Source organism: Lactuca saligna, chromosome 1 (assembly GCF_052625555.1).
Source record: "Lactuca saligna cultivar CGN05327 chromosome 1, ASM5262555v1, whole genome shotgun sequence".
Classification (NCBI taxonomy): domain Eukaryota; kingdom Viridiplantae; phylum Streptophyta; class Magnoliopsida; order Asterales; family Asteraceae; genus Lactuca; species Lactuca saligna.
Window position 1 is genome coordinate 143,827,738 of NC_136417.1, and position 23,751 is coordinate 143,851,488.

Consider the following 23,751-nt stretch of genomic DNA (forward strand, 5'->3'; position numbering starts at 1 on the left):
GTGTCCGAACCAGATCTAGTGCACTTAATAACTTTTGCATGTATGTTAACTTTGTTTCAATGATCTTACCTGATAAAGTACACACAACTCTTCAAGATGCTGATTGGATCAAAGCCATGCAAGAAGAACTGAATGAGTTTGAAAGGCACAAAGTTTGGACTCTTGTCCCAATACCATCCGGGAAGACTATCACTGGAACTCGCTGGGTCTATCGTAACAAGGTTGATAAAGATGGAATCATCACTCGCAACAAGGCAAGGCTTGTAGCTCAAGGGTTTACTCAAATTGAATCCATCGACTACGGGGAAACTTTTGCTCCAGTTGCTCGCAATGAAGCTATCAGACTGTTTCTCGCATAAGCATCATACATGAACTTCATTGTCTATCAGATGGATGTGAAAACAACATTCCTTCATGGTGTGTTAGAAGAAGAAGTATTCCTAAATCAGCCCCCAGGCTTTGTGGACAAAGATCATCCTGATTACGTGTACAGGTTAGACAAAGCTGTTTATGGACTGAAACAAGCTCCCAGGGCTTGGTATGAGACGCTGACATCGTATCTGCTTGAAAATGGATACAGACGAGGAGCAATCGACAATACTCTCTTCATCAAAAACAAAGGCTCAGACATGGTTCTTGTTCAAATTTATGTCGATGACATCATTTTTGGCTCTCCAAATGAGACACTGAGCAAGGAATTTGCAGAGATCATGTCTCAAAGGTTCGAAATGAGCATGATGGGGAAGATGACCTTTTTCTTAGGTCTTGAACTTCAGCAACAAAAGACAGGTATTTCCATTTGTCAAAGTAAATATATATCTGACCTGCTTGTTAAGTATTCTCTCAGTGACTGCAAACCAGCCTCTACTCCAGTGTCTAAGACTGATAAGATACACGCTGATCCAACTGGAACTGATGTCAATCACTCTCTGTATTGAGGAATGATTGGATCCCTCTTATATCTCACAGCAAGTCGTCCTAATATTATGTTTGGAACCATTCTCTGTGCTCGATTCCAAGCTAATCCAAAAGAATCTCACCTCATGGCTGTCAAACGTATTTTTCGATACTTGAAGGGAACTCAAAACCTTGCTCTGTGGTATCCTCGTGACTCAGCATTTGAACTTTATGGATACACTGACTCAGATTATGCTGGATGCAATTTAGACAAAAAGAGTACATCTGATGGATGTCATTTCCTTGGCAATCGTCTCATCATCTGGTCTAGCAAGAAACAAACATCAGTAGCCATCTCAACTGTAGAAGCTGAGTATGTTGCCACTGGGAGATGTTGTGCTCAGCTCTTATGGATTCAAAATCAGCTTCTCGACTATGGGTTCAAGTTCTCAAAGACTCCCATATATTGTGACAACACCAGTGCCATTCAGATCACACAAAATCCTGTTCAGCACTCAAAGACAAAGCATATTGAAATCAGACATCACTTCATCAGAGATAATGTTGAAAAAAGAAAAGTTGTTCTTGAACATGTCAAGACTTTGGAGCAACTTGCTGATATCTTCACAAAGGCACTGGATTCTCAATCAACTGCTTACATTATCGGAGAACTGGGAATGATTTCGTTGTAATTAATTTTGACGTTTAATTGTGCTAATGTTTGATATTGTCTTATAAGCTGATGTACATTGTGCTAATGATGACATACTGATGATATTTGCTACTGATCACTTTGGTTTGATTTCTTATCTTTATCTCTTCTTCAAGTCTTCTAAAAAAAGTTGAATGATTCACTGTATTAAACCATACACTGATAACGACTTGAAACTCTTTGCCGATGGTTAGATCAAAACACCAAGATTTATCACACGCAACTACCCCTTCTCACCAATCTTACACTGATTCTGTGATTCAGTGTGCCAAAACACACACTGATGAGAATCTAAAATCTTTGCCGATGGCTAGATCAAAACACCAAGATCTATCACACGCAACTACCCCTTCTTACCAATCTTACACTGATTCTGTGATTCAGTGTGCCAAAACACACGTTGATGAGAGTCTAAAAATCTTTGCCGATGGTTAGACCAAAACACCAAGGTTTATCACATGCAACAATCCATTCTTTACCCTCTTCTTATTCAGTGTCTAATGATTCAGTAAGATAAACCACTCACTGATGAAGTCACAACACTCTGTGCCGATGGTTAGATAATGTAACTAGTATCTATCACACGCACCAATCTCCTTGCTAGCCCCAATTAAGCAAGTTGTACCTTGAATTGATGGAGAAATATTCTCAGCACGTAACTTTTGTAACACTGAGCTCAGCGCTTCCGCAAACACTGATTGATGTTTCACCTTCAGTCAACGGCTCTTTTATCCAACGGCTATTTTCTACTCTGACAGGTTGTTACGATGCGCCGTTATTCTTAATGAAGATAATCATCACCTTTTTAATGAAGATAATTATTACCTTTTTAAAAACCCCCTTTTCATTCCATATTTAAACCTCTTTCTCCCTTGGTTTAATTTTTTCCTTCCAAAACCTTGAAATTTTCTCAAAAACCCTAGAATTCTCAAATACTCTCCAATGGCGGCATCTCTGTTCACATACTCCTCAACCTCTCGAAGAGTCGTTCCTGCCCCAAACTCTCCTCCACTTCCAATTCACATCAAGGCAACCAATGTAGTCTTCAACCCTGACATTCCAGAGGTTCATCGAGGTCTTGGACTCGATGATTTCGTCAATTTCTTGGCTTCTTGCCGCCTTCGATATGCAATCAGTGATGTACCGTCCGAGTTCTTCCCTGAACAAGTATGTGAGTTTTACTATACTGCAACAGTCAATGAAGAAAACAATGCCATCACCAGAACCATTGGTCATGGCAGACACTCTGTCTTCATCACCGCAGAACTACTCAGTGCTGCTTTAAGGTTACCAATTTTCGAACCCTTTTCTGAACCTCCAACTATTGAAAGATGTAAACGAATATTTGATCAATTGGGCTATGATCATTCAAAGGCTAGTACTCGATTAGCTCTTATTTTGCGTCAGTGCATGACGCCAAGCTGGAAGTTTTTCACTGGTGCTTTATGCAAGTGTGTGGGTCACAAGTCTCGCAGTGGTGATTAATTGAGCAATTATGAGCAACAAGACGTCTGCTCCCTTCTTCTCAACAAAAGATTAGATTATGGGGCACTATTCTTTGATCAGCTTGTTCAGCTTCTTCGTGCAAATGTGCGTGCTGATCATGTTCCCTTTCCACGCTGGATTGCCCTGGTGTTCGACAAATTCTTCACTGTTGACTACTTTTCTCACTATGGGAATCCAATCCAATGCCCTCGAATGTCTGTTCGTATGTATCAGGATGATCCTTTGGATACTGACATTGGAATCTCCGATAGGATGAGAGAATGGATTGCCAATCCATACACTATGCCTTCTCTCACCGCTGACACTGATGAAGGAGGTGCTGATGGTAATCGTATGGATCGTGCTGATCAAGAGGTGGAACATCATGATGGTGGCCATTTCTCCCCTCAACTTTCTCATCACCTCATCTCGGACACTGGCAAAGCCTCCTCAGCACCACAGGATTCCATGCCTCTGGGGGAGCAACCATCACAGGGGGAGCATCAGTCTCAGGGGGAGCGTCCATCACCAGCAGCTCACCACTTCTCTCCAAGGATGCAACCTAGCTCTCCAGTTGCTCCAGGTACCTCAATGGTTCAAATTCCCGCTTCAGCATTTTCTGAACTGATGTCACTGACTCAGGACATGAGTCATCGTCTGCTTCGTATTGAGGCTGATGTTCAACAAATCAAGGAGGTTCTCTTACTTACTCCTCCCTCTAGTCCCAAATCTAATGATGCTCAAAAAGGGGGAGATAATAATGATGATGCTGATGCTGATGATCATGCTGATGGTGAACCAAATGAGAAAGACACAGACCTTGCTGACAACACTATCTTTCAGCATGAATCACCCAACCCCATTCCTAAATCTGATTCTGCGGGGCATAATAGTCCAGCAGCTACTGAAAAATTGTTTGAAGATAGTGAGCATGATGAACCTGATGATGAATGTCAAATTATTGACATGAACTTCATTGATCCTCTCATTCCAGTTCAGCAAGAAAGCTTAGATGACCTTGAAGAATCTCATCCGATATTAGCCGATCCTATTCCTGATCCCATCATTCCGGTCCAAGGAGAGGATTCGGACATTGCCAGTGAAGAATCTCATCCGCTATCTCGAAAGCAGAAGGTAGCAGATACTAACTTGGATCATTCTCAAACTGATACTTCTTCAACTGTGAAAAAACCCAAGTCCATTGTCAGTATTTCAAACCTTGCCACTGAATGGAACATGTCCCCTGATCAAGTCAAGCAAATTCTTGATGAAGCCAATCGAGCTCAGCTTCTAAAGAACATTGGTCAAGCTGATGAATCTCTTATTCAGCACAAAATTCAGGCCAAGGGATCTTTTGAAGCTCAGATGCAGAAGTTCCTGGAATTTCAGTCCAAGGCTCAGTCTTCTCAACCTCCTCCTAGCTCTAGCAAGCCTAAGACTGACAGTGTTCTTGACCGGTTGATCGAAAGAGATTTGAAGATGTTTTTAATCGGCGAATGTGTGGAGATAAGATCATCAAAGTCAAAGCTTCTAAACCTCGAAACGAGAAAATCCTTACGTTGCTGATCACTCGTCAAGGTCCTCAGCACTCATATACTGAAGTTGTCAAGAAGGATGAGCTGATTAGATATGGGTATTCGGAATGGATGGAACTGCTCGATCTTACATCCAAGCAAACCTCAGCTCACTCTTCAGAACTGACTTGTGCTCTTCATCTGCTGATCAAGAAAGTTCAGCGTTTGGATCTTGTTCCTAAAGAACGACCTCAGCATCAAGGCCAAAGGTCGTCAGTTCCTAGATCTCGAAGAACCAAGTTTCATGTTGATGGTGAAGATGTATTGGTTCTAGACTTTGGTGCTGGTGTAATTAATAATTCACTTCCTCTAGGTGTTGATCCAGTTCAGCATCAATTCATCTCAGCTCCTGAACACGGGATGTTCTATCTAGACAAAAACAGGAGGATGTGCTTTCAACGAACTACTGAGATCCCAAAGGCTCCAACCACTCACCTTGTTGGCTTAAGGCAAGTGTGCATGAGTCATCAAGATCTATCCGGAGAATTTCACATTCTTATTGCCATGGAGCTGCTGAACAGAAGATAGGAATTGCTGGACAGTCCTTACTGGCCAGTTAAAATTGAAGCTGAAGCTGAGTATGAAGAATTTCTTTCCAGAGGTGTCTTTATTTAGTTTGTTTTGAACATCATCAAATTGGGGGAGATTGTAAGGTCAAACCTTGAAATATGATTATGTTTAAAACAAACTCAGCGTCAGCACATGTCTCAGCATCAGCACCAGCGTGTAACTGCTCAGTTTGTATTAGTTTAGTTTATTCAGTGCATTGTAACAAATCATGTATTTATTATGTTTCCTTAGTTATCTTGATTTATTAGCTAGCGTATCCCTAAATTGTAGGGATTGTCTAGAATAACAGTATATATTATCTTGTACATGTTTGTGAATTGCGACGCTTTTCACAAACCCTAATCGTCGCTTTGTGCACACGATAATCTCTTTGTGAGATTATCTTTCTTAGTGAAAGTTTTTCTTCGTGAATTTCTCTTGTTCTTATTTATTGTCTTTGTTTGATATATCGATTGATCTAAAGGCCTCTTCACTATTTTTCAACCGTAAACTCAAAGCCTCCAGTGACCGAAAACTTAACCGTGAATCCCAACCGTAAACTCTACAGAAATCTGACCTGACCATAAACTCCAGTTTACGGCTCTAATCGTGTGACCGCAAACTACTAGTTGACATTTCTTTTGTTTATTATTTTTAAGTCGTTTTCAATTAAAAAAATTAAAAGAAAACAACAAAAACAAAAACAAAAAAAATGGATTCTCAAAGCCAAACACTTCATCATGAATTGGATTCCATCATGGGAACAACCACCCGCATTCCACGATTATTTTCTGTAGAAGGGTTCCCAGAATAGAAATATCGGATCAAGAAATACATCAAAATGAAAGATTTTAAGGTTTGGCGAAGCATTCTCAAGGGACCAATCAGAATCACTACTAATCTTCCAAATGGAAAAATAATTAACAACGCATATGTTGATTACACTGATGAAGATTTCGAAATGGTTGAAGAACAGGAAAGGGATTTGGCTACTTTGTCTATGGCTTTATCTCTCGATATTGCTCAAGACTTCAGGGAATACACTTCAGCAAAAGCACTGTGGGAAGCTTTAATTGAGGTCTACGAGGGATATAAAGACATGAAAGAGAGTTGTCAGGATATGTTAACACAGAATTTCAATATGTTCAATTATATCCTTGGAGAAACCCTGGAAGCGTAGTTGCAGCGATTTACTACACTTACTACTGAGATGAGTACAATTGGGATTTACTTGACTAAGTCTGAGATAAACAAAAAGCTGTTGAATTCACTTCCGAACTCATGGGATATGAATATGGTTGTTATCAAAAGACAAAAGATCTTAATTGGCTCAGTCTTGCTGAAACAATAGCCATCATCAAAGCCTGTGATCTTGATGATAAACAACTAGAGGTTAATCATTTGAATTCCTACTCGACTGCAAATCTTGGGATTTCTTCAAATAATGCTTTGTCATCTTTTACCTCCTCTCCAAGTCAAGCTTTTGCTATTCAACAACCTCAGACTCAAACCTTTGTTACTCCATCAGTTGCACCATTTGTTGCCTCATCATCTATATCTCATCCACAAAGTCAGTCTTTCGTTGTTCCACAAGCTGCTTCCTCCTCCAATGCACCAGTTTTGGTTCCTGCTCCCAATTCCAAAGAAAGCGATGAAAACTTATCTCTTGCCAATGGACTTGTCAATTTCTACAATGCTTTTGTAGCTAGAGAGCTTCCACCTCAACTCTCATTTGCTGATCTGGATCAAATTCATCCAGAAGATGTGGAAGAAATGGATATTACTTGGCAGATAGCAATGGCAGTGTTTAGGGCAAAACAATTTGCAAAAAAGATGGGAAAGAACAACCAGGGAATGAATGCTAACAAAAAGGTTGGATTTAACAAGGGAAATTTGTGTTGCTACAACTGTCATGACCCGGGTCATTTTGATCGTGAATGTCCAAAGCCAGACAGAAGGGTAAACAATGATGGAACAATGGTTCCGGTGGGAAATAATCGCGGAAGTGCTGTTGTCAATAGTGAGACTGCTAATCTGGCAGTGGTCGCTCAGTCCTTTAACTAGGAGGACCATATTCAGGCACTGAATATTTCAGGACCTGAAAATGCTCACTTGGCTCAAATCAATGATATACCTGTGAAAGAAGATGAAGTTGACCCTGAAGAAGAAATGATGGAGTTGCAGTTTGCCTTTACGGTATCTTCTACTTCAGAACCTGAAAAGAAAGAGGTAAGTCAGTCTTCTTGTTCTCAAACATGCACTGATAATGTTAAAAATCTTCTTGAGCATATAGAATTATTACGTAGAGAGAACGAAGAATTAAAATATGAAAGATATCAACTTGGGAAAGGACAAAAACCCATGAAAGCTGAATTAGAAGCAAAAACCAAAGACTTTAGGAAACTGGCAGAATATAGCACTAAGAGTGCTCATTATAGGTTTGTGACTGAACAACTTGCTGAGGTAACTGCTGAGCTTGACACATTGAAAAACAAATTTGAAAATGCAGATTTTACTTTTAGAAAATTTGATGTGTCAAGTGAAGTAGTTGCTTCCATGATAGAACATAATTTGCAATTCAAAGAGAATCATCAAAAGGGTTTAGGATATGACAATGTGCCTCCTCCTTATAATCATAATTATCAGTTTATCCCATTGAATGAAGAGGAGATGGACCGAGAGCCATTTCTCAAATATGGATTTGTGTCAGGAGGTAGTATTAATGTTGAAAATACTAATGTTTCTACTTCCCATGCAGATCAATCCTTAAATCAATCAAAGCAAGAGGCTGAAGGATGTGTTTCTAAAAATAAACTAGTTTCTAAATCTGTTGTTTCTTTTTCAAATGATAAATCTTTTGTTTCTGATGTTAAAATTAATGATTCATCTTATGATACTTCTGCATCATATCATGTTGATTTAATTTTTTTTGACATATTTGATGATTTGTTTGATAATCTTGATGTTCCTGTTTCAAACACATCCACTTCACCAATCACACAACCTGATTCACCCTCACCTATTTCAGAATCTGATTCTTGCACATGTTCTTGTGGGAAAAACAAGGGTGTCATTAAAGAAAATAAATAAGAGGAAGGCACTACCAGTTCTAGTAACAATAAGCATATTTGTTTCAATTGTGGTATTGCTGGTCATATTGCTAGGAATTATTCCAATCGGGCCTTTGTGTGTTTCTTGTCACCAAGAGGAGAGGACGAGTCTCGAGGAAGGTCTTTAACTTGAAAGTCCTAGAGATATCGTCCTCGAGATGATGATTGGAAGGCTACCAATAACAAGAAAAGGGCAGTTTTTCAAAAGAACAAACAGGTTTTAAATAACAAAGTCACAAACAGTTTGCCAAAATCAAACAAGGCTAAGCCGAGGTCGGTTTCATCAAAGAGTGAATCTGGATCTTCAACCACTTCTAGTAGAAAATCCAAATGCTCAAAGTAAACTTAAAAGAAAAATGTTTCAAAATTACCTATGATTGTTAAGAAACCTAAATACCAGTGGGTGCCCAAATTAACTTCCAATCAATCATTGTCATCCTCTGAAAATGTTTTTCATGATGATTCAAAATCCAAAAGTTCAAGGAAGAAATTTGTGATTGTAAAGGGTCAACCCAGGAAAGTAATGAACTGGGTTCTGAAATCTAAATGATCCCACTCATTTGCAGGGACAATATCAGAGGAATGTCGTCAGACCTTGGTATGTCGACAACGGTTTCTCCCGGCATATAACAGGAGACATCTCCCAATTGAACGACATTCAAACTTTTAATGGGGGATTCGTATCCTTTATGGGTGGAGAAGGCAGAAAAATCACTCAGAGAGGAACTGTGACAAATGGAGTGCTGAGTTTCGAGAATGTCAACTTTGCTCCTGAGTTAAAACATAGCTTGTTGAGCGTTTCTTAGATTTGTGAAAAAGGTTATTCAACACATTTTATTGATAAAGAGTGTATGATTCTGAAGTCAGACATTGTCATCTCGGATGAGTGGATTCTTGTCAAATCAAAGTGGGATAAAAATGCTTATATCATCGACATGAATAGCAACATTCCTGAAAAGGTCACCTGCCTCTTTTCAATTGTCTCAGAACAAAATGCAATGTTGTGGCATGGACGACTTGGTCATGCAAATGCTATGAATCTGAATCGTCTTGCTAAAAATGAAATGGTGTGTGTCCTGTCTATCAGAGACTTCATTACATTTGAAAAGTGTGTGTCATGTGCCCAGTGAAAGCATCATAGAAAACCACACTTACCAAAACAGGTCAAGTCAATCAGCCAGGTGCTCCATTTATTGCACATGGACCTATTTGGTCCGGTCAATGTCCTAAGCATCAACAGGAATTCATGCTGTCTAGTTGTGATCGATGACATCTCGCGTTTCACATGAGTCTTCCTCTTATCCAAAAAAGCTGGGGTGTCTGATCTAATCAAGAAGTTCATTGTAATGATAGAGAACCAAACCAATAACCGGGTGAATGCGCTTCGTACTGATAACGGAACATAATTTAACAATGTAGTTCTTGATCACTTTTGCGCAGAAAAGGGAATAGTGCGTCAATATAGTTTCGTTTGCACGCCTCAACAAAATGGTGTTACTGAATGGAGGAATCGAATGTTGCAAGACGCTGCAAGGACGATGCTATGTGACTCCAAATTACCAAATTTCTTTTGGGATGATGTGACACCCCTAAACCAAGGATAGCGGAAACATCCGGGGGTGGAGGACTTCATGTATAGTATCATAACCACAATTGCAATAGTAATTTAAGCAAACACAACCAACATATATATAATTGAAATAGTTACATCATTGTATGAATTACATGTTCCCAAATCAATTACAATATGTTAACAAAAACATGATATGTTGACGCCTTAACGTCCCATCCTCAAAATGCACTTTGGTACCTGTTTAGTGATTTCCTGAGAATACAAGTTGTTTGAAAAAGTGTCAACACAAAGGTTGGTGAGTTCATAAGTTTTTGTTTTCGAACTTGGTAAAAGTATTTCTCTTGTAGATGTCACGTTTGTTTCAGAAAAATCCGATATTTTACTTCAAATCTGTGTAATGTAGTCTTATAACCGAAGACCAAAATGTATAAGTAACCTCTCTTACTAATAGAAAATGATATGTGTTTAAGTCGACATAAACGCGTTTGAATTAAATGAAATTCCTGTAAATTCTTATGTTTGTTAATACTTTTTGTGAGTTTATTATAACCATGATATGACCTAGTTGGCCTGAAACGACGTTCTTCAGGCGTCAGAACTGTTTATGACATTTGTCACCCCAGACCTGCCAGTCTAACTGTTGCATGCAGTTAAGCTGTGGGTTTGTCAAACCCAATATAGATCTATATACAACTATCACGCTCTCCCTCCAGGAGACTCTGGTTACAATACAAGACTTAATGGTAAGTGTGAAGCGAATGTATCACAAAGTCTTTAACGAATTTACATGTAACGTAATGAAAATCCCTTATCGTATAAATGAACAATTCGTGTATGAGTGTGTTATGTAGTGTATCATAAACCATACCTATTATAGTTTATCAAAAATAAGGGTAGTAGTGGTATCGTACGTAATCTATATTCAACGTTGTTCGTTCAATTGTTTGAGTAAAATGGATGTACTTTGATTATAACAACCGTGTTGTCCTTTATATTTCATATGTATATCTATATCAAAATCTATTTATTAATTGTTGCATGTCTATATACCAAGAGAAAATATCGTTGTTTTGTAATAACATACATTCTCATAAGGATATATACCTTGCTCAACATGATACAAGGTGATAATAATATGTTAGCACTTTTCTGTTTGTAACAACTTCGATCACTGTTATTAGAAAATTTATAAAAACATAATAAAAGATCCAAATCAAAATCCATAAATTCTGGGAATTTGGATAATGAGTCTTGTTTGTTCATAAAATTTTCCATGATTTTTAGTGACCTCCAACTTAAGTGAAAACATCCATAAACACAGCCTGGTCCAGTTTGGTTCTTGAAATGATAGGCAGTTTTGCAAAAATCACCATAAATTATAGAAACATCGTATGGAGATGTGCAAGTAGTCATTTTAAATCTGAGAACTTTAACTACTTGCACCTTGTATAGTTTTGAAAACAAAAATGTTTTAGTTGACCAAAACAGTCTGTGAATGGAGTCCAACTTTTCTGATGTAAGCTGTTAGAAATATGTAGTTGTGTTCTTGATGATTTGACTTGTATTATCCCTCTTAAAACATAAGAAAATATGAAAATGTAGGGGTATGAACTCACCTTGATTGATTTCAGAAGATGGATGATGGCCACTCAAGAACACTAAGAGAATGTCTTGAAGGTTCGAAGATCTATCATTAATGTGATGGATTTTGTGTAAACAATCAATGATTGGAGTAGAATGTGTGACAATAGTCAATTTCGGTTCAAGTCTAGGTAGAACGAAGTCATCAAGTCAAACCGGTCAACTCAATTAAACCTGGTACATTAGGGTTTGTGTTATGTAAATACTGTGTAACTTCGGCTATTTCGGTTCCATGACTTCGGACCGAGCCCTTCGCCTTCGCCTCTCGCTTCTGGTTCACCCCCTTTTGCTTCCTGCTCAGCATCAGCAAGGACTGAATCTTGGCCTAGGGACCGAACCTCGGCCTAGGACCGAGAGGTCTCGCTGAAAACTCTTTCTTCTCCCGGTTTTCGACTAGTTTTGCGTTTAAGGCCTGTTATTAATTATTTTAACGTGGGATTTTCACCCAAAATCATATTTTAACATAATAAACCCCAAATATTCACAATTTAATCATATTTTCATAAAAATATTTATTTAAATAATAAAAGCAAGTGGGTAAAGTACAAAGAGGTGGAGTGTTGACTTTGCTTTACCATATGACGCAAGCAACCACTCCCACACCCACTCTATAACCAGCCACACCTCCCCACCTTACCTAGGTCACATCAATGTCCTTTCCACTGAATTAACACCCTTTCCCACGTTTTTGAGAGCTGGACATTCATCCTCTCTCCTCACTTCTCTCATTTGCTCTCATTTCACCAAGGATCCAACTCCACTTTTCTCTCAAACTTTCTCTACCAAATTCGAGATTCAAGGCTGATTATCAAGTGTTCTTCCACTCTTGGTAAGTATAATTCCTCCTCCTTGTGATTATTTCACTTCATTCTACTCAAATCATTGATTGCTCACACAAACTCCATAACTATGATGTTAGATTCTTGAGAATCATTAAGGCATCTCCAAGTGTTCTTGAGTTAAACACTTCCATTCTTCAACAATCATCTACTGAAATCACTTAATGTGAGTTCATACACCTACATTTTAATGTTTTCTCAAGTTTTTAAGGGGGGGGGGGGGGGGGAATACAAGTTAAAACACCAAGAACATAACTAAACTCTTCTAACAGCCTTCATCAGAAAAGTTCAACTCCATTCACGGACTGTTTTGGACAACTTAAACATTTTAGTTTTCAAAACTGTTTTAGGTGCAAGTAGTTCCACTTCTTAGCTTTAAAATGACTACTTGCACGTCTCGACACGATTTTTCTACAATTTATGGTGATTTTTACAAAACAGCCTATCTTTTCAAACACAAATCCGGACCAGTCTGTGAATATGAGCATTTTAATACAAGTTAAAGGCTTCTGAAAATCATGATAAAAATTATGAGTAAACTACAGACATTTTGGGAACTCTCAGACTTTACAGATCTAGTTTTGGACTTCGTATGATTTTTCTATGATTTTTCCAAAACAATGCAGAAAGGTTAAAGTTAGTTAATAACATATAAATATCATAACACTTTGTATTATGTTGAGCAAAGTGTATAATCATAAGTTCTAATTATTGAATGTGTTTCCTTGTTAGTTTATCATCATAAACTGAAACTAAGTCATTCATGATAAGATTATTCATCCATTTAGAACATGTATATTAAACTATAAAAAACATAGTTTAATGGATTCATAACACTAATGCATTTCCATAAAAGAGTTCTTACATATTACAAACGTTTTATATAAACTATAATAGGTATATTTTATGATACATTGCATAACACACTCGTAAAAGAGTTCTTACATTCCATAAAAGAGTTCTTACATTCATACAGAAAAGGTTTACACTCACACACATTACACGTAAACTTGTTAACCTAAATTGTGAGACAATCTCTTTCCGTACGTCCGAGTGCGGAATATAATTCCTGGTAGTTATAATCAGAGTCTCCTGGAGGGAGAACGTGATACTTGTATATAGATCTATATTGGGTTTGACACACCACACCTTGCTGCTAGCTACAGTGGGACCTGCAGGTCTACGGGTGACAAATGTCATTTCAGTTTCGCGAAGCTTGAGAAACGTCGTGGCAGGTTCATTCAGTCATAGTATGATTATAGCGACTCACATAGGGAGATAACAATACGTAAAGTTTAAGGGATTTTTATAAAACCTAAATAGGTTTTATGTCGATTTAAATTCACTTTTTATATCAATTTAAACTCATAGCATTTCCACTAAGTAAGAAAGGTTACTTATACATTTTGGCCTTTGGTTATAAGGCTACGTTACACAGATTTTAAGAAAAACATCGGATTTTTCTGAAACAAACGTGACATTTACATGAGAAAGACTTCTATTAGGTTTTATAGCAAAAACTTATGAACTCACCAACCTTTGTGTTGACATTTTTTCAAACAACTTGTATTCTCAGGGAATCACTAAACAGGTAACCAAGTGCTTTTGAGGATGGGATGTTAAGGCGTCAAACTTTTCATATTTTGTCAACATATTATAATTGATTTTGAAACATGTAACTCATAAAAGTGATGTAACTTTTTCAATTATATATATGTTGGTTGTATTTGCTTAAATTACTATTGAAATTGTTGTTATGAACTATACATGAAGTCCTCCACCCTCGGACGTTTCCGCCATCGTTGGTTTGGGGGTGTGACAGATTGGTATCAGATCACGGTTTATAGTGAATTAAGTATGTCAAACCACATAAGATATACAAACTATAAACACATTTGGGACTAAAAGTCTCTGATTCTTAAAACATTTTAACGAGTTGTACTTTTAGAAAACAAATAGTTTCTTGTTTAAAAGTATACGTACCTGCATTATATACTCACGTAGTGTCATAACTAAGGAGAAAATAAAGTGAAAGAGGAGGAGTTGAACACTACAAGCATGCCTTAGCATGTGTAATCAGTTTTGGGAAGGATATAGCCTGATCAACTATATCAGTCCGAGAAGTAACTTACGCATACTAGGGGATAGTCGTAATGGGCGACAAATCTAATGACCTAACTACACTCCACAAAGAACATGCTAACCAAATATATACATTTAAAAATACTATAGGAGTATTTGTACATTTCTATAGCGCCATGTTATTATTATTTTCCGATATGTGCTTCTTAACCCCCCCCCCCCCCCCCCGTTTCTCGTGCAGACGACATGGCAGGATTTCACATACCCGGGGACCCGTACTTTCCCAATTAGGGAAATGCGGGTTGGATCGATGAAGAGCCCGAGAAACAAATCGAAGAGGATCCCGAAGAGGACTTCGAAGAGAATCCCGAAGAGGACCCCCAAGAGAATCCCGAGGAGGAAGACGAACAAGAAGAAGAGGAGGAAGACGAAGAAGAAGAGGAGGAAGACGAAGAAGAAGAAGAGGAAAACGATGATATAGTCATGGTTGGGAATTAAATGGAGGAACAACCAGAAGTATTCAACCCTCCTTACATCATGAGGTTACCCGCACACCGCTTTGGATACAACGGACCTAAACCCCTTGGGTAACGACGATCGAAAGGTGGAGCCGACAACAACGCTAACGGTCACCATATGGCGACCAACGAGGTTATTATGACCTCATCCATGGTGGACCGGCTGACAGAGCCCTCCCCGTCATGACACAGCGAATAGCATGTATGGATGGTCGTGGTAAGACGACGAGCGATCAGGTTAGGGAGCTAAGCGCCATCGTAGAGGCTACCACTGCTCGCACCAGAGATTTGGAACTAGACTCCCACCACAGAGATCAACTCATTCAAGACCTTCTCGCTGCTCGAGCAGAAGCAAAGGAGTATCGGGAAAGGTACATGGCGCTCGAAGAGAGAATGGTCGCAGCCGAACAGAGATTGGCAGAACTACAGGGCGCATCGACATCATCCCAGGCTCCATCAGAGAAGGGTCGTCATGATTAGAACTCATTACTATTCTCACATCTTTGTAGTAAAATTTTATGAGTACGCGTTGGTGCTACTCTTTGTATGTAGGTTGACCCTGCGACTAAGTGATTACACTATTCAAAAGGGCTTTTGCAGTGTCGAAACTATCTTTTGTGTTGATGTGATGTAGACCCTTATGAGGTCAAATTTTCCTCAAAAAATTATGTACTAAAATTTTATCAATGAACTTGGCATGCATTTTATTTATTGAATGTTTGGCACTGGACTTCATAACTTAACCACACAAATAGTTTACAAATAATAAAGTTTTGATAAAATACAAATGAGATGAAACAAGTAACACTCGACTCGTTATCACTATTGAAGTCTTACTGACTGGTCATTTTTTTATAATAACAGAACCATGCCACCAAGGAAAAGACCAAGACCTTCTGGCAACACAGTGCCGCCCCCTCCGCCACCACCTCCGCAGTTTGATCCTGTGATGTTTCAAGCTGCAGTAACGGCAACCGTGGCGGCAACAATGTTGCAAATGGGTACAAATGGTTCTGGCGGTTCTGGATCCGGAGCTACCAATTCAATTCATGGGGACAACATGGGGCGTACAAAGGAGTGCTCTTACAAGGAGTTCACAAATGGCAAGCCCGAACCTTTCAATGGAAGCGGGGGCGTCATCACACTGGTGCAATGGTTCAAAAGGACTGAGGCAGTTTTCGAAATCTGTGCTTGTCCCGAAGCGAGCAAGGTCAAGTATGCAACATTCACTTTCACTGGAAAAGCTCTTACTTGGTGGAACGGCCGAGTTAAATCACTTACTCCTGCAGTGGCTAACTGTATAAGCTGGGAGGATTTGAAAGCTTTGATTTTAAAGGAGAATTGCCCGAGGGGCGAAATACAAAAACTTGAAGAGGAACTTTGGAACCTCAGGATGTCAGGCACTGATCTTGAAACTTATACTGCTCGTTTCAATGACCTAGCACTCCTTTGTCCAATAATGTTCACTCCAGAGGAGAAAAAGATGGAGCAATACCTCTGGGTGCTATCATCCCAGATTCAAGATAGTGTATTGGCCTCGAAACCCACTACCTTTGAGAGTACCAAGGAATTGGCACAACAACTTATAGATCACAAGGCTAGCCGTGGTACCGTGATAGCCACCACCGACCGAACAAAAGGAGGGAACAACAAGAGGAAGTTCTGGAGCAATAAAAAGAAACAACCGATGCAGGACCCCGCTAAGAAGCAACAAACTGTTGCTATCCGTACTGCCACCACTGCTACCTCTCCGACACCACCAAAGTAATATGCAGGGAGTCTCCCTAAGTGCACCAAGTGCAACTACCACCACAATGGTGCTTGTCGGGAAATGCACTGCATAAACTGTGACAGAAAAGGGCAGACTGCTCGTTTCTATAAAGCACCAGCACGACCGGTCAACCAAGCTGCCAATGCAGGGGCAAGCCAAACCTGCCATGGATGTGGTGAAATAGGACACTTCAGGAGGAACTGCCCCAAGGCACAAGCCCCTAATGTTGGGGGTATAGGAAGAGTCCTAACTTTAGGGCATGGAGAAGCAGTCAAGGACCCCTTGGTGGTTACTGGTACGTTCCTCCTCAATAACTCTTATGCGTGCGTACTTTTCGACAGTGGGGCAGAAAGAAGTTTCATAAGTCACCAATTCAAACATATACTTAAGCAAAATTCCCAGCCACTAAAAGATTCTTACGTCGTAGAAATGGCAAATGGAAAGGTTGAGCGCGCTAGTGATATTTACATAGGATGTACTCTCACTCTAGACAACCTTTTGTTCAAAATTGATCTAATGCCGATCACCATAAAAGTTTCGACATAATCATTGGTATGGATTGGTTAAGCCGTCATCGTGCCGGCATTTTATGTTACAAAAGGGTCGTCCGTCTCAATCGGCTGAATGGCAACATCCTAACCGTTTATGGCAACAAACCTAGTGCGAATCTACAAATCATCTCTTGTGTTAAAACCCAAAAGTACCTCCGAAAGCAATACCATGCATTCTTAGCTCACATCGTAGACAATAAACAAGAGGTGAAGGACATCAAAGAAATTCCATAAGTATCCAACTTCCCTGACGTATTCCCAGACGACCTACCAGGTGTACTACTCGCACGACAAGTCGAATTCCGAATCGACTTAATTCCTGGAGCTACGCCCGTTGCCAAAGCTCCATACCGCCTAGCACCGGCATAGATGCAAGAACTGTCCAGCCAGTTGAATGAACTGTTGAGCAAAGGGTTCATCAGACCGAGCTTTTCGCCTTGGGGAGCACCAGTCCTATTTGTGAAAAAGAAGGATGGATCTTTTCGCATGTGCATCGATTATAGGGAGTTAAACAAACTCACCATCAAAAATCGATATCCCCTACCCCGAATCGACAACCTTTTTGACCAACTTCAGGGAGCGAGCTACTTTTCAAAAATCGACTTGAGGTCGGGTTACCATTAATTGCGAGTTCAAGAAGAAGATATCCCCAAGATAGCATTCAGAACTTACTATGGACACTACGAATTTGTAGTGATGCCATTCGGATTAACAAACGCGCCTGCAGTGTTCATGGATTTGATGAACCGAGTGTGTCGACCCTTCTTAGATAAGTTCGTGATCGTGTTCATCGACGATATCTTGGTTTATTCGAGAAGCGAAGAAGAGCACAGGCAACACCTACGACTAGTTCTGGAGATTCTAATAGAGCTGAGAAGCTTTACGCTAAGTTTTCGAAGTGCGAATTTTGGCTCCGAGAAGTGGGATTTCTTGGCAATGTGGTAAGCAAGGAAGGAATCCATGTGGATCCCTCAAAGAGCAAAGCAATTGAAGATTTGTCAGCACCTACAACGCCAACAGAAATCCGACAATTTTTGGGACTCGTAGGCTACTATCGAAGATTCATAAAAAAATTCTCCCAGACCGCTAAGCCCCTCACCACCTTGACTCAGAAATGTGTGGTGTTCAAATGGGAAGATAAACAAGAAGCCACCTTCCAGACACTAAAGCAAGCCCTATGCAGCGCACCAATCTTATCTCTTCTAGAAGGAACCGATGATTTTGTGGTGTATTGCGATGCTTCGAATCAAGGTCTCAGTTGTGTGCTCATGCAAAGGGGAAAGGTTATCGCTTATGCATTAAGGCAACTGAAGACCCACGAAGTTAACTATACCACCCGCAACCTCGAATTGGGAGCGGTAGTGTTCCCCTTGAAGATATGGAGACACTACCTCTACGGCACAAAGTGCACCATCTTCACCGATCACAAAAGTCTTCAACATATCCTCAATCAAAAAGAGCTCAGCATGCGACAAAGAAGATGGGTAGAACTACTAAACGATTATGAGTGCGAAATCCGTTATCATCCGGGCAAGGCTAATGTTGTAGCCGATGCCCTGAGTAGAAAAGAATACTCGGGTCAACGGGTGAAGTCACTAACGATGACAATCCATTCACACTTGTTCACACAAATCAAGGAAGCTCAACGTGAAGCCTTTAAACCCAAAAACGTGATAGGTGAGGCATTGAGAGGGATGGATAAAAACCTCAAAGTCAAGGAGGACGGAGCTCGATACCTCATGAACCGGATCCGGATACCGAAGTTCGGTGGGTTCCGAGATGTTGTCATGAACGAAGAACACGAGACACGATATTCCATCCATCCAGGTTCGGATAAGATGTATCTAGACCTCAAGAAGTTGTACTGGTGGCCGAACATGAAAGCTGAAATTGCTACCTATGTGGGCAAGTGTCTGACTTGCGCCAAGGTAAAGGTAGAATACCAGTAGCCCTCAGGACTACTAAAACAACCGGATATACCCGAGTGGAAGTGGGAGCGGATAAACATGGATTTCATAACCAAGCTACCTAAGACATTGGGTGGGTTTGATACCATATGGGTGATCGTAGACAGATTGACCAAGTCTGCGCACTTTCTACCAATAAAGGAAACCGACAAGATGGAAAAGTTAACCCGGGCATACATCAAGGAGATTGTACGACTGCATGGTGTACCAATATCCATTATCTCTGACCGAGATAGTAGATTCACCTCGCGATTTTGGCAGTCCTTATAGAAATCTCTGGGAACTAGGTTAGATATGAGTATGACCTATCATCCGCAAACTGACGGGCAGAGTGAGCGCACCATACAGACGTTAGAAGACATGTTGAGAGCCTGTGTGATAGACTTTAGTAAGGCTTGGGATACTCATTTACCACTTATTGAATTTTCCTATAATTACAACTATCACACTAGCATTGGAGTCGCTCCATTCAAAGCTCTCTACGGTCGCAAGTGTAGATCACCTCTGTGTTGGGCCGAAGTGGGGGATACTCAGCTAGCTAGGGGGTAAGTCCCTGATAGCACCCTTATTGGGCCTGAAATCATAAGGGAGACCATAGAAAAGATAGTTCAAAATCGGGAAAGACTGAAGGCATCTCGTAATCGACAAAAGAGTTACGCAGATAAGCGACGCAAACCCTTAGAATTCCAGGTCCGATTACCACAAGAACTTAGTAACGTACACCCTACCTTCCACATATCCAACTTAAAGAAGTGTCTGTCTGACGAGACACTTGTAATACCTCTCGACGAGATCAAAGTTAACGAAAACCTCCACTTCGTGGAAGAACCAGTTGAGATTATGGATCGGGAAGTCAAAAGAACGAAACAAAGTCGTATCCCCATCGTAAAGGTCCGCTGGAACGCTAAACGAGGACCTGAGTTCACCTGGGAACGCGAAGAGCAAATGAAACAAAAATACCTGCATCTTTTCCCGAACTCCTGAAGTCCCAGTCAAAACGTAAATTTCGGGACGAAATTCGCTCTAACGGGGGGATAATGTGACAATAGTCAATTTCGGGTCAAGTCTAGGTAGAATGAAGTCATCAAGTCAAACCGGTCAACTCAATTAAACCTGGTACATTAGGGTTTGTGTTATGTAAATACTGTGTAACTCACTATTGTAATGAGAAAACCTCACTTGGAAAAAAATTCGTGAATTTAAGTTTCCTTAGCCTTAGTGCTAAACAACTCTCTATTCTAATGAGAGATCATAAATCAAAAAGTGCGAACATCTAGATCTTCTTAACCTAAAACTGTGGTACGTGGCGAGCCAAACCGATAAAACAATGCTGCATACTCATCGGGAGTGTGTAAGATCCTTAAACAAAGCTTAACAGGGTTTACGAACCTTGCATTGCGAAGCCCAACACTCACAATTGTCACACATGAAACCTCTCTCAATCGTTTTCACTCTATCTCTCTCTCTCTCTATTGTGAAATCTCTCCCAAATATCTCTTTGTATGAGAAATCTCTCCAAGTATGTGAAATCTCTCCCAAATCTCTCTCAAAAGTTTCCGTAACTTTTTGAAGTCATTCGGGTCATTCCGACCCTTAACCAGGTCAAAAACGGCTTAAAACGGGGTAAAAATGAGTAAAATAGGCTTAAGGACGCGAAACCCTCTTATTAGGGAGAAACCTCATAGAACCGAAGGTCCCTATAAGGACCGAACTTGCTAAGAACCGAAACCAAGAGGACCGAGCATCTGCTGAACCCGAACCTCGCTCAGGAGGAACCGAACCCGAAGGTCCTCTCGGGGCCGAACCTCGACCAGGAAGAACCGAACCCGAAAGGTCCTCTCGGGACCGAACCTCGCGCACCACCCAAACCCGAAGGTACTGTTCATTTCGGTCCATTTCGAGTCTGACCACCTTCGGTCGATTTCGGTTCCATGACTTCGGACTGAGCCCTTCGCCTTCGCCTCTTGCTTTTGGTTCGCCCCCTTTCGCTTCCTGCTCGGCATCAACAAGGACCGAATCTCGGCCTACGGACCGAACCTCGACCTAGTACCAAGAGGTCTCGCTGGAAACTCTTTCTTCTCCCGGTTTTCGACTAGTTTTGTGTTTAAGGCCCGTTATTAATTATTTTAACGCGGGATTTTCACCCAAAATCATATTTTAACATAATAAACCCTAAGTATTCACAATTTAATCATATTTTTATAAAAATCTTTATTTAAATAATAAAATCAAGTGAGTAAAGTACAAAGAGGTGGAATGTTGACTTTGCTTTACCTTATGATGCAAGCAACCACTCCCACACCCACTCTATAACCAGACACACCTCCCCACCTTACCTAGGTCACATCAATGTCCTTTCCACTCAATTAACACCCTTTCCCACTTTTTTGAGAGTTGGACATTCATCCTCTCTCCTCACTTCTCTTATTTGCTCTCATTTCACCAAGGATCCAACTCCACTTTTCTCTCAAACTTTCTCTACCAAATTCGAGATTCAAGGTTGATTATCAAGTGTTCTTCCACTCTTGGTAAGTATAATTCATCCTCCTTGTGATTATTGCACTTTATTCTACTCAAATCATTGATTGCTTACACAAACTCCATAACTATGATGTTAGATTCTCGAAAATCTTCAAGGCATCTGCAAGTGTTCTTGAGTTAAACACTTCCATTCTTCAACAATCATCTACTGAAATCACTTAATGTGAGTTCATACCCCTACATTTTAATTTTTTATCAAGTTTTTAAGGGGGGGGGGGGAATACAAGTTAAAACACCAAGAACATAACTAAACTCTTCTAACAGCCTTCATCAGAAAAGTTCAACTCCATTCACGGACTGTTTTGGACAACTTAAACATTTTAGTTTTCAAAACATTTTTAGGTGAAAGTAGTTCCACTTCTTAGCTTTAAAATGACTACTTGCACATCTCCACACGATTTTTCTACAATTTATGGAGATTGTTACAAAACAGCTGTCTTTTCAAACATAAATCCGGACCAGTCTGTGAATATGAGCATTTTAATACAGGTTAAAGGATTCCAAAAATCATGATAAAATTATGAGTAAACTAGACACACTTTGAGAACTCTCAGAATTTACGGATCTAGTTTTCGACTTCGTATGATTTTTATATGATTTTTCCAAAACAGTGCAGAAAGGTTAAAGTTAGTTAACAACATATAAATATCATAACACTTTGTATTATGTTGAGCAAAGTGTATAATCATAAGTTCTAATTATTGGATATGTTTCCTTGTTAGTTTATCATCATAAACTGAAACTAAGTCATTCATGATAAGATTATTCATTCATTTACAACACGTGTATTAATCTATAAAAAGCATAGTTTAATGGATTCATAACACTAATGCATTTCCATAAAAGAGTTCTTACATATTACAAACGTATTAGATAAACTATAATAGGTATAGTTTATGATACATTGCATAACACACTCGTACAAAAAGGGTACATTCATACAAAAAAGGTTTACACTCACACACATTACATGTAAACTTGTTAACCTAAATTGTGAGACAATCTCTTTCCATACATCCGAGTGCGGAATATAATTCCTGGTAGTTATAATCAGAGTCTCCTGGAGGGAGAACGTGATACTTGTATATAGATCTATATTGGTTTTGACACCCCACACCTTGCTGCTAGCTACAGTCGGACCTGCAAGTCTACGGGTGACAAATGTCATTTTAGTTTCGCGACGCCTTAGAAACGTCGTGGTAGGTTCATTCAGTCATAGTATGATTATAGCGACTCACATAGGGAGATAACAATACATAAAGTTTACGGGATTTTTATAAAACCAAATTAGGTTTTATGTCGATTTAAATTCACTTTTTATATCAATTTAAACTCATAGCATTTCCACTAAGTAAGAAAGGTTACTTATACATTTTGGCCTTTGGTTATAAGGCTACATTACATAGATTTTAAGGAAAACATCGGATTTTTCTGAAACAAATGTGACATTTACATGGGAAAGACTTCTATTAGGTTTTATAGCAAAAACTTATGAAATCACCAACCTTCGTGTTGACACTTTTTCAAACAACTTGCATTCACATGGAATCACTAAACAGGTAACCAAGTTCTTTTGAGGATGGGACGTTAAGGCGTCAAACTTTTCATATTTTGTCAGCATATTGTAATTGATTTTGAAACATGTAACTCATACAAGTGATGTAACTTTTTTAATTATATATATATGTTGGTTGTATTTGCTTAAATTACTATTGAAATTGTGGTTATGATACTATACATGAAGTCCTCCACCCCCGGACGTTTCCGCCATCCTTGGTTTGGGGGTGTGACAGAATGAAGTGTAATAATCACAAGGAGGATGCATTATACTTACCAAGGGAAGAATAAAACTTGAAGATCAGCCTTGAGACTCAAATTTTTAGAGAGAAGAGTTGAGAGAAAGAATGTTGGATCTTGTAGTGTAAATGAGAGAAAATGAGT